General features: G+C 41.7%; 1 non-coding gene across 1 annotated transcript; it reads right to left on the minus strand.

Annotated features, from left to right (window-relative positions):
• Nucleotides 1-1335: 1335 nt before the first annotated feature.
• Nucleotides 1336-1408, minus strand: TRNAK-CUU (transfer RNA lysine (anticodon CUU)). Its single transcript has one exon. It is a non-coding gene; the product is annotated as a tRNA-Lys (tRNA).
• Between the last annotated feature and the right edge of the window lie 8727 nt (nt 1409-10135).

The following is a 10135-nucleotide window of genomic DNA, read 5'->3' on the forward strand; positions in this document are numbered from 1 at the left end:
TGTTACTAGCCTGTGTGGTCTTGGTTTCTATTTGAAAAAAAAAAATTGATATTGAAAAATGTGAAGAGCGGTTTCGAAAATAGGATCTAAGAAGGATAAGAGGACTGGATGAGGCGGCAGTGATGTGAAAATATTTTATTTACCAGTTTACAAGGATGACCTCAGATTACTTCCCTATGGCAAATAGGTTAACAACACATTTGCAGAATCAAGCACAACTACTTGGGGCTTATTTTATGTAAATCCATGAGTGAGAAGTAAACTGATTTGCATTTGATTTATTATTGTACTGTTGCGAGCTTCAATATTCTACATATTCTAATAAGAAAATGGTAACGGAGATAAGGAGCAGTGGCTCTTAGCAGAAACCCTCTTCAGTGGCTAAGATTAGAAAAGTAAAATCACCTCTAAAAAAATCGGAAAAAAAATCCTCATTATGGAAGTGGCCATTTTACTGGTTTATATGGATCTCCTCTTCGTGCCGAAATATGTAATTTCCATAATGGCGGAAGTTTTGAGGGTTCATTGTATCATGTCTAGAGGGTGATTTTGGCCTCTGAACCCCACTGATTATATTACATAATACACAACTTACTCTAGAAGATCCACAATAGTTAAAATTGGTGATTGATAGGCAACAGTGATGGGCGAACGAGAACCTCATGAAATTCAATTTGTGAATATTCACAAGGGTTCGGCAATTTTCCATTTGGGCTGAACTTGTTCTATAAAACCGGAAGTGCTATTGGTATACAGGCCTGAAGGTGTGTACCCATAAGTCTTACCTCTTCTGCGTTCCGTTATTGCATCTAGTGCAGGTCCCCATCCTAGTTAGGACTCTTCTGACCTTGGTGGAATCGGGAGATCTCTGATCTCCAATCAGAGCCCTCCTGCGGTCCGCCTGGACCACTGATGTGATTGAGGAAAAGGGGAAAAGGCGACCCACACCAGAATCCACAATGTGGGCCAGGAGAGGTGAGTAAGACTGTTTGTCGTGTCTATATGTCTTCACTTGGACTCCACGTATTAAGCTCAGGAGTCTGAAGGGTTAAGTTGGTGATATCTCAGCAACAGAGATACCAATTCACAAGGGGAAAACACTATTTGTTTCTAGCTATCTGTTGGATTGGGATAATAGGTGATAGACTCCCTTTAAACCCGATACAGACATAAGCAGGGTCTTCCAAAAGTCTAATATCCATGCAGACGTCTCAACTGTTTCTCAAATTCTTCATTGGGTTTGAAATCTAACCAATTCAGAAGTTCAGAGATTAGAAGCACTTGAGATGCCGGCCAGTTGTGTTTTGCTCTGACTTTAGAAATAATATCAACCACTGCCCAACGTGGGGCTCGAACCCACGACCCTGAGATTAAGAGTCTCATGCTCTACCAAATGAGCTAGTCGGGCTCTGCTCTACCAACTGAGCCCGGCTAGCTCAGTCGGTAGGGCATGAGACTCTTAATCTCAGGGTCGTGGGTTCGAGCCCCACGTTGAGCGGTGGTTGGTTTCTTTTAGAGCCTAGCTAGCTCAATCGGTAGAGCATGAGACTTTTAATCTCAAGGTCGTGGGTTCAAGCCCCACGTTGGGCGGTGGTTTGTTTCTTTTAGAGCCCGGCTAGCTCAGTCGGTAGAGCATGAGACTCTTAATCTCAGGTTCGTGGGTTCGAGCCCCACATTGGTCGGTGGTTGGTTTCCTTTAGAGCCCGGCGAGCTCAGTCGGTAGAGCATGAGACTCTTAATCTCTGGGTCGTGGGTTCAAGCCCCACGTTGGGCGGTGGTTGGTTTCTTTAGAAATAATATGCTAAATGTTAAGTGTTTTATCACTTAACCCTGCTTTACACTTCTCCACAACTTTATCTCTCCTTTTTGGTGAGTTCCTTGGTCTTCATGATGCTGTTTGTCCACTAGTGTTCTCTAACAAACCACTGAGACCTTCACAGAACAGAAATATTTATACTGAGACTACATTACACATATTCGGACTCTATTAACTCATTAAGTGACTTCTGAAAGCCATTGTGTACACTGGATTTTATTTAGTATCAGAGTACAGGGGGCTGAAGACTTTTGCACCAATTTTTTTTTAATGAAAATTCTAAAAACCATGTATTATTTTCCTTCCACTTCACAAATATCTGCTACTTTGTGTTGGTCTATCCCTTAAAATTTCAATATAGTGCATTTAAGTTTGTGGTTGTAAGGTGACAGAATATGATCACGTTCGAGGCGTGTGAATACTTTTCCTAGCTTCTGTATGTCCTAAAATAATATTTGTTAGAAAATAAGAATAAAATGAAATAGACTGAAGTTCACTTGCTTTCATTATGCAGCCTAAATAGAAGCAAGAAAGTGAAGCAATATGTCCTGAGCCGTTGCTGGCACCAAGGGTAGATGTAGCGCTGCCAGCATGTGCTTTTAATCTGATTAATGGTGATCTGTTTTGATAGCTCTGACTCTACTGCGAGAGTTAATTGGATAAAGTTTTAGTTGGGAACACACAAAATTAATTAACAAGGGCAAAGTCGTAGATGGGTAAAACCTTCCATTACGTACAGTACAAGTGCGCGGATCCCCGATGCACACAACACAAGCTTGCTTTACTGTCATAGGCGATAACATAGTAAATGTTTCGATATATACCAATAAAAACTGAAGGGGACTTATAGAATTAGAAAAACAGTCTTGCTTCTTTGTCCTGAAACAGCGCTACATTTGGCCATGGCTGTGTCTGGTATTGCAGCTCAACCCTATTCATTTATATACTAAAGACAATCCATGGGTTGTTATGAAAAAACAACTAGGGCTCCTAGGAACCTATCTATAAAACATAGTGTATAACACTCTTAGGGCTCCTAGGAAACTATCTATAAAACATAGTGTAGAATACTGTCAGGGCTCCTAGGAACCTATCTATAAAACATAGTGTATAACACTCTTAGGGCTCCTAGGAACCTATCTATAAAACATAGTGTAGAATACTGTCAGGGCTCCTAGGAACCTATCTATAAAACATAGCGTAGAATACTGTCAGGGCTCCTAGGAACGTATCTATAAAACATAACGTAGAATACTGTCAGGGCTCCTAGGAACGTATCTATAAAACATAGCGTAGAATACTGTCAGGGCTCCTAGGAACCTATCTATAAAACATAGTGTAGAACACTCTGAGGACTCCTGGCAACCTATCTATAACACATAGTGTAGAATACTGTCAGGGCTCCTAGGAACCTATCTATAAAACATAGTGTAGAATACTGTCAGGGCTCCTAGGAACCTATCTATAACACATAGTGTAGAATACTGTCAGGACTCCTAGGAACCTATCTATAAAACATAGTGTAGAATACTGTCAGGGCTCCTAGGAACCTATCTATAAAACATAGTGTAGAATACTGTCAGGGCTCCTAGGAACCTATCTATAACACATAGTGTAGAATACTGTCAGGACTCCTAGGAACCTATCTATAAAACATAGTGTAGAATACTGTCAGGGCTCCTAGGAACCTATCTATAGTAGTAGACTTCTGTCTTTGCATCACCAGTCTCAACAGTACAAGATCACTTTTTGGAAGGCTTCAAAACCTACTTAAAGGGGCCATTCACACAGTCTTGCATCTCAGATTCCTCCCTTGTATGAATGTGTGAAAAAAATTTGTTTGGAACCGGATTTGAACCGAAATTTCAAAAATAGAATCGCTCAAACCATAAAATTTGAAGCTTCAACACCCATGGAACTCTATCATACTCAGGGGACTTCACAGACCTTAGTGTATTAAAAATTGAGCCCAAGTAGAGGTAACAGAAAATAGTAAGCACTTATACTCAACTTTCCTGGGCATCTGGTTGTCCCTTTTCATTCTCTTGAAGCCTTTATGGCAACTTTTTGAAGTCATGCACACCACAGATAACCTGCAACCTGGACCCCGAACCTGAAGTCTTTGGAAAATTTGTAACAAACCTTAGAGATAGGTAACAATATACGACCTATTTTCTAATAGTCTTGTTTTTGAATCTTTTTGGAAATAGATCTGAATATTCACCAAACCTCCAAGAATCTGAAGGATGATGATGATGTTATCTCTTCCAAGGAAAACTTTTGCCATCGATACTTTGCAAGTATCTGTCACGCCGAGTTATCTCCATCTGGTTGATTTATTCATCAAAATAAAAGATTTTTGACATTTATCAAGGAGACGTGATGGGATGTAAACTGACATGGGTGTTTGGGGAGGGGTATGGGGGTACACACTCTATGGAAAGTCTGAATTTAACCCTTATCTTCATATAGCCATAACTATTCCAGCATAGTCGGTTTTATGGAACATAAAGGGCATACATTAGGATCGGGGCATACATTAGGATTGGAGCGCCCATTAGGATTTGCTACAAAGTTGCGGCTCTGTCTTCCATAGAACGTTCTATGCTCGGCACGCTTTATGAACTGGTATAAAATAAGATATTAGAATTTAATCTTCAATAAAAACAGCAATTTTGTTAAACGTTTAGGGAATGGGTGACAATCGGGGAGAGAAGACAAAGGGAAGGAATACTCAATACCATTTTATACGCCATAAAAATATCAGAAGTGTCCTCTACATAATTGCCACTGGTGGGTTGCCTATTATGTTTATAGGAAAATGGTTTAATAACTGGTTTCCTCACTAGTCTTCATTGATAGCTCAGCGCTCTTCAAGGTAGATTTAACTTAATAGAGAGCATATTTCTTTATTACTATAATGGAAACCGATGGCAACGAATATAAAGTAAGGTATTGTCCACATCTGCTCGGCAGCCGCTTACTCAGAGCCAGCGAGCGGTCGGTTTAATTAGAATTTATTCTTTATTTGTTCCTATTGTTTATATGGCAGGACGCTGATGAATCAAATTCGGGTTTATAGAGTTACCGATGCCTTGTTACAGTGTATAAAATATTTTATGCTACGTACAGGTGAGGTGGGAAAGGAGTGTTCAAGGTAACATGGTATATTGTGTTAGGTCAGGGATTGAGAAGGTGAGACATGACATAGGGATTCTCTTTTTGGTCCTTTTTAATACCCGTGTTAGGTTCCACACATTATAACAATCATATAGCAGCTGCCATGTCTAAAAGGGAAGTCTAGTTGTGAAGGACCCAGTAAAAAATTGTGAGTTGATAGCGGTGTACTATCTGGAATAAGATAAGACAAGATAATCCTTTAATAGTTCCACCTTGGGGAAATTTCAGAATGTTACAGCAGCATAGTAATAGAGATACAGGATAATAAACAGTATTATATTACGGAAGTAGACACACATATGTTGAGATGAGAAGATATACTAGGAGCCCATAGCAGCTAAGGAAGAGAAGAAAGAACGAAAGAAGACTTCAGGATCATTTAGTTCTCTGTGTGGAGTGATCTTCGCTTGGTCTGATGTAGATTATGTAGCCTGATCGTGGTTGGGAGGAAGGACTTCTGATAGCTCCTTCTCACACTTGGGGTAAATTTAACGTTCACTTACAGTGCTGCCAAGTGCCATCAAGGTCTCATACATTGGGTGGAATTTGTTCTACCACATGGAACTCACCACGGACAGTATCCTTCTGTCACCCACCACCTGTACTGGGTCCAGGGGGCTCCCCAGATCAGAGCTGGCCCTTCTGATCAGCCTGTCAAGTCTATTTCTGTCTCTTGGACCTCTTGGAGTTGGAGATCTCTTGGAGATTCTTGACCAATGCAGGCAATGGCTACAAACAGTATCCAGGGGCATACGCAAGGGGGTGTTTCCATGGTTAAAATTGCCCCCTGATGACCCAGACCGACTACCGCTCTCTGAATCATAATGATCATTATTAACAAAAGAGTGTCAGCCCATTGGTTTACGGGGTCTAATGGTAGCCAATAAGCACTTCAATGACTTTTGCCTTGGTTCACCTTTGAGGTCTGCGATTGAGCCTCAGTGGTCACATTGGGTAATGACGCCATGACAATTTAGCCAAAGAAACCCTAGAATATAATAATGATTGGGGTGGCGATCCTTAAAAAGATCAGATGGTATTAGTTGCTTTTCGCTCAAAGTTTTCCTCTGTCTTTTTACCGTCGTCAACGTCGAAGAAGAAATTCTATGAACATTATGAGACAATGCATCTAATATCATCAAGTGATCACATGATACGGTCTCCATGGACCCTAAATCACTTTCATCTCCATCAGGTAATGTTTCCTATATTGGATTATGGTGTGTTTGCTCCTTTTAGATTTTCATGTTCAATAAATACCGAGTAATGAAATGAAGGGAGAGATTTTAAGACTTGTGTCTAGAAGAACTGGATGGTGAAGATCAATAAGAGGGACACAATAAATTCTTATGACAAATCATTTACAAATTGACAGTAGAAGTCTATTCTCTTATAGGATTTCATGGAATGGCAGCACAAGGAGAAATAAACCCGTGTTTTGGCTGCAATTTGACTTTAAAAAATCCATGAACGTTTTGGTTGAAGCGGCCATTTTGAACTCTCTTAGTATATTTTAATATGTTGTAATTTTTTTGTTTTTATTATACATCTGGAGGTAGTTGGAGGATCTTCAACTATGCTTAGTATTCGAAGACCCCCTAAGGAGTGACGATATCCCCTTACCCTGTCTAAGCCTCTCACCTCTACCAGGTTAGTCTTCTCTACAACAGGCTGATGAGATGTAATAACATCGAAACGTCCGTCCTCGGTTGAGAGACTATACCTGGTAATAATCCCAGCATCATTGCAAAACAAAGGCCTCTTGGAAGGTCGAGCATGATGTTAAAGGGAGCAGCCTTTATTAGGCCATATCACTGAGATTCTGTCTTCCTAATTACATCAGGGAAGACAGGCTTGCAAATTCCAGTGAGCGCCCTCTATTGGTTTGCAACACTGAGGCACCTGACTTCCTAATTACATCATGGAAGACAGATTTGCCTATTCTTCCCATGGTCCCTTGCAAAGTGGAGTGCTAAAGGCTTAATAAGTCTCCACACACCTATATGGTGGTCTCTCCCTAAGGAGTGACGATATCCCCTTATTTGAAGACCCGGCAAAGATTGCCAGATATTATAGGGGGGTTCCAACTCTTATTTTTACAGAATAAGAGGTTTAAAATAGCAAAAAATTTAGAATTCTCAGCCCAGAAGAAAAATTTAAAGGCAGTGCTACAAATGTCGACCAAAGCTGACAATTTTGGCAAGACTGGCCAACCATCGCAATGTGTGTGTAGACCATCAGCCTTCCCTAATGGAAAGACTCTTGCCTCTCTATAGATGATACATGAATGCTTGGCCAAGTTTGCATGTGTATGGGTGTATCGGTGGGAATAGGTTTTGAGGTCTACCTGTATGGTCTCTAGAGTGGAAATGTGTGCCTAGACCTGGCAAGAATTTCTAAAGAAGCGAGCCCCTCAACAAAGATGAAAAGTTGCCTTTGTATAACATTCCTTTTAACTGGTGGCATGGATACTTGTTGCATCTTGCAAAACTAGTCTGAAGAATTACAGCTTGCCGCTTAACATCTCTCGTCTATGGCTGGCTTCGATGTGCCCACGTCCTAGGTCGTCACTGACCCTCCTCGTGATCTGAACTGACAGTCAACTCTCCATCCATTTCTAAAATGCCATTACATTTCCTAATGAATAACTAACATCTAGTCTCGAGTTCACGCTGAATTAATCAGAATCCGTTCCTTCCTACATGGAGTCCGAGCAATTAATTTGGTGTATTTTAAGAGAGAGATATTCTTTAATTAGATTTTGATGATGAAATTCAGTTAAAAAAAAAAAAAAAATCTCTTCTGTAATGTTCTGCCACACTAGACTCATATACTCTGCCGTCCTCGGGGTCTTTTCAGAACACTAAACACGGAAACACATTGACCACCTGCAACTTAGGCGACGGAGATTAATTAAAACTTAAAAGCCTTCTCATTTAGGGAGGAATAACAGTTGTATCTAATGGAGGTGCCGGGCCTTAAATAAAGAAGCTGTTATAAAGTGATGGCTGCCTGCTGGAGAAGAGAGGACGAGTGGATGGAATAAGAATTTCGGCAATATTTACAAAATTGTTACATAATTGATGCATTCATTTCAAGGTCATCCCTTTACAATTAGCACAATATTTAGTAGTGCACATGAGTATATCCACTGAATTTTTCCATACTTAAAGAAGACCTTCCACCACCTCTACCAACTTCAACTCTTTGCATCCTTCTAGAGGCGCCGCTCCACTGATTCTGGCACAGTGTTACGGTTCTGTCTATAAATATGAAAATAATAATTTTAGCGTCAACAGAACCGCTAGACTGCAGAACACTGCAGTGAGGTCCACAAGCCCCAGGAGGGCGGCCGTCTGACAGAGCACAGCCAACTACAAGTTAACTACACTGGCAGTGGTGTGTGCGGTACTAAATGTGAATAAGCTGCAACCGAACCCCACCAGTTAACTTCACTGGCAAGGTGCACCTGAGTATAGCTGATACAGCAAAGTTGCCAAGGGTTAACCATCACCCCTGGTCAGCAGCAGAACATGCTCCGCCTAAGTTAGGAGCTACAATAGTAGTGGACAGACAATAGGCTATCTGAATCCCACTGGCAGAGCCAAGGAATCCTAACTAGATCCCTAGACTGCTCCTGCCTATCACTGGAACCTAGCCCTGACCTTCTGTCTCAAAATATTTCAGTTAAAGTGTGAGCACCGGGCGGGCGTCAGCTCACACTATATAAAGGCTAATCCCCGCCCAACAGGGGCAATGGCCATGACCTCACCGATCATGCTCAGTATGGGCAAAATGGGATTTAGCCTCTGAGTGGCTCCAAAAGGTCTGAGCATGCTCAGTAGGGAAAGAATGGCACAGCCTCTGAGTGGCTCCAAAAGGTCTGAGCATGCTCAGTAGGGAAAAAATGGCACTTAGCCTCTGAGCGGCTCCAAAAGGTCTGAGCATGCTCAGTGGGCTGAAAGCTGGACCTAGACTCCAGACACCTCACTTCACGATGCCGAGGGCGAGGCTTGGACTGGCCCGCAGGTGGCACTATGCGCTGGATGGAAAGCCCATCCTAACACACAGTTGGAAAAAATTTTTCTAGCTCCCGCCATTCCCAAGCCATCTTTGCTTTCACCTTCAGCACACTTATGCTCTCTGCTGCCAGATGGACAATCTATCTCTTTCTGCTGTAGCCTGGAACCACCCACATGACAGTAAAGAGTAGGATTGTGCCAAAGATAACAGCCATGATTTCTCGGGAATGGTCGAGACTAGAGAAAAAATTCCAACTGTGCCAGTGGAGCTTTGCCTAGTGATGGATGTAATGTTTTTGAATTGGTGGAAGGTGAACAATGGGTGAAAGGTCCTCTGTTATGCAAAAATGGTAAACAGTTGTATCACGATTTGGTATAAGTCAAATACATTTGGTACTACACTATCATACTTGGTACTGAACCCATATACATATAGTACAGAGCTGATTGCTTCTGTAGTCTGGGACATTGCTTGGCTTTCTTGTGGAAGGAAATCCCAAGACGTTACACTGAAAGTACTATACTGTCTGGAAAGAGGATGATTTTTTGAGTGACGACTCTAGCTGCCTACCTGAAGGATAATAGTGCCAATGTTGGACTGAAGTTCTTTGGGCCCACCAGAAAAAAAATAATTGTGGCCCACCCTCCAAGAACCTCTGGAAAATAGGGGCTTTTGTTAGATAGGTGATTCCTCAGGCAAGCCCGACAGGAGTGGAGGAGTAGGGAGTAAGCACGCACACCAACGTATGATCTTGAACAGTTTATTAAACACGACTCGTTTCGGGCATCTGCCCTTTCTCAAGTGTGATACAAACTGTGTAGTGGTGAATACCAATATGCTGCTTCGCTTCTGCCATTATGGTGTTAGAGGCTGGACCCTCAAGATGATCCTCTAGTGCTATGGTGGGCCAGTCCAAAACTGGCAAGAGCCACCAATCAAGAGCAGAGGGAAAGGGTTGGGGAGCATTGACTGAAGTTGGATCAAAACTTATGCAAATGGCACAACCATGTAGTTGGGTATAGTTTAACCTCTTTATACTTGGCCTGATAGATTATCTTTATAGACATCTTCTGACAATGGCATTACGATAACCAAAATGCACTGAATAATGGTGAA

This window comes from Leptodactylus fuscus, chromosome 3 (assembly GCF_031893055.1).
Source record: "Leptodactylus fuscus isolate aLepFus1 chromosome 3, aLepFus1.hap2, whole genome shotgun sequence".
Classification (NCBI taxonomy): domain Eukaryota; kingdom Metazoa; phylum Chordata; class Amphibia; order Anura; family Leptodactylidae; genus Leptodactylus; species Leptodactylus fuscus.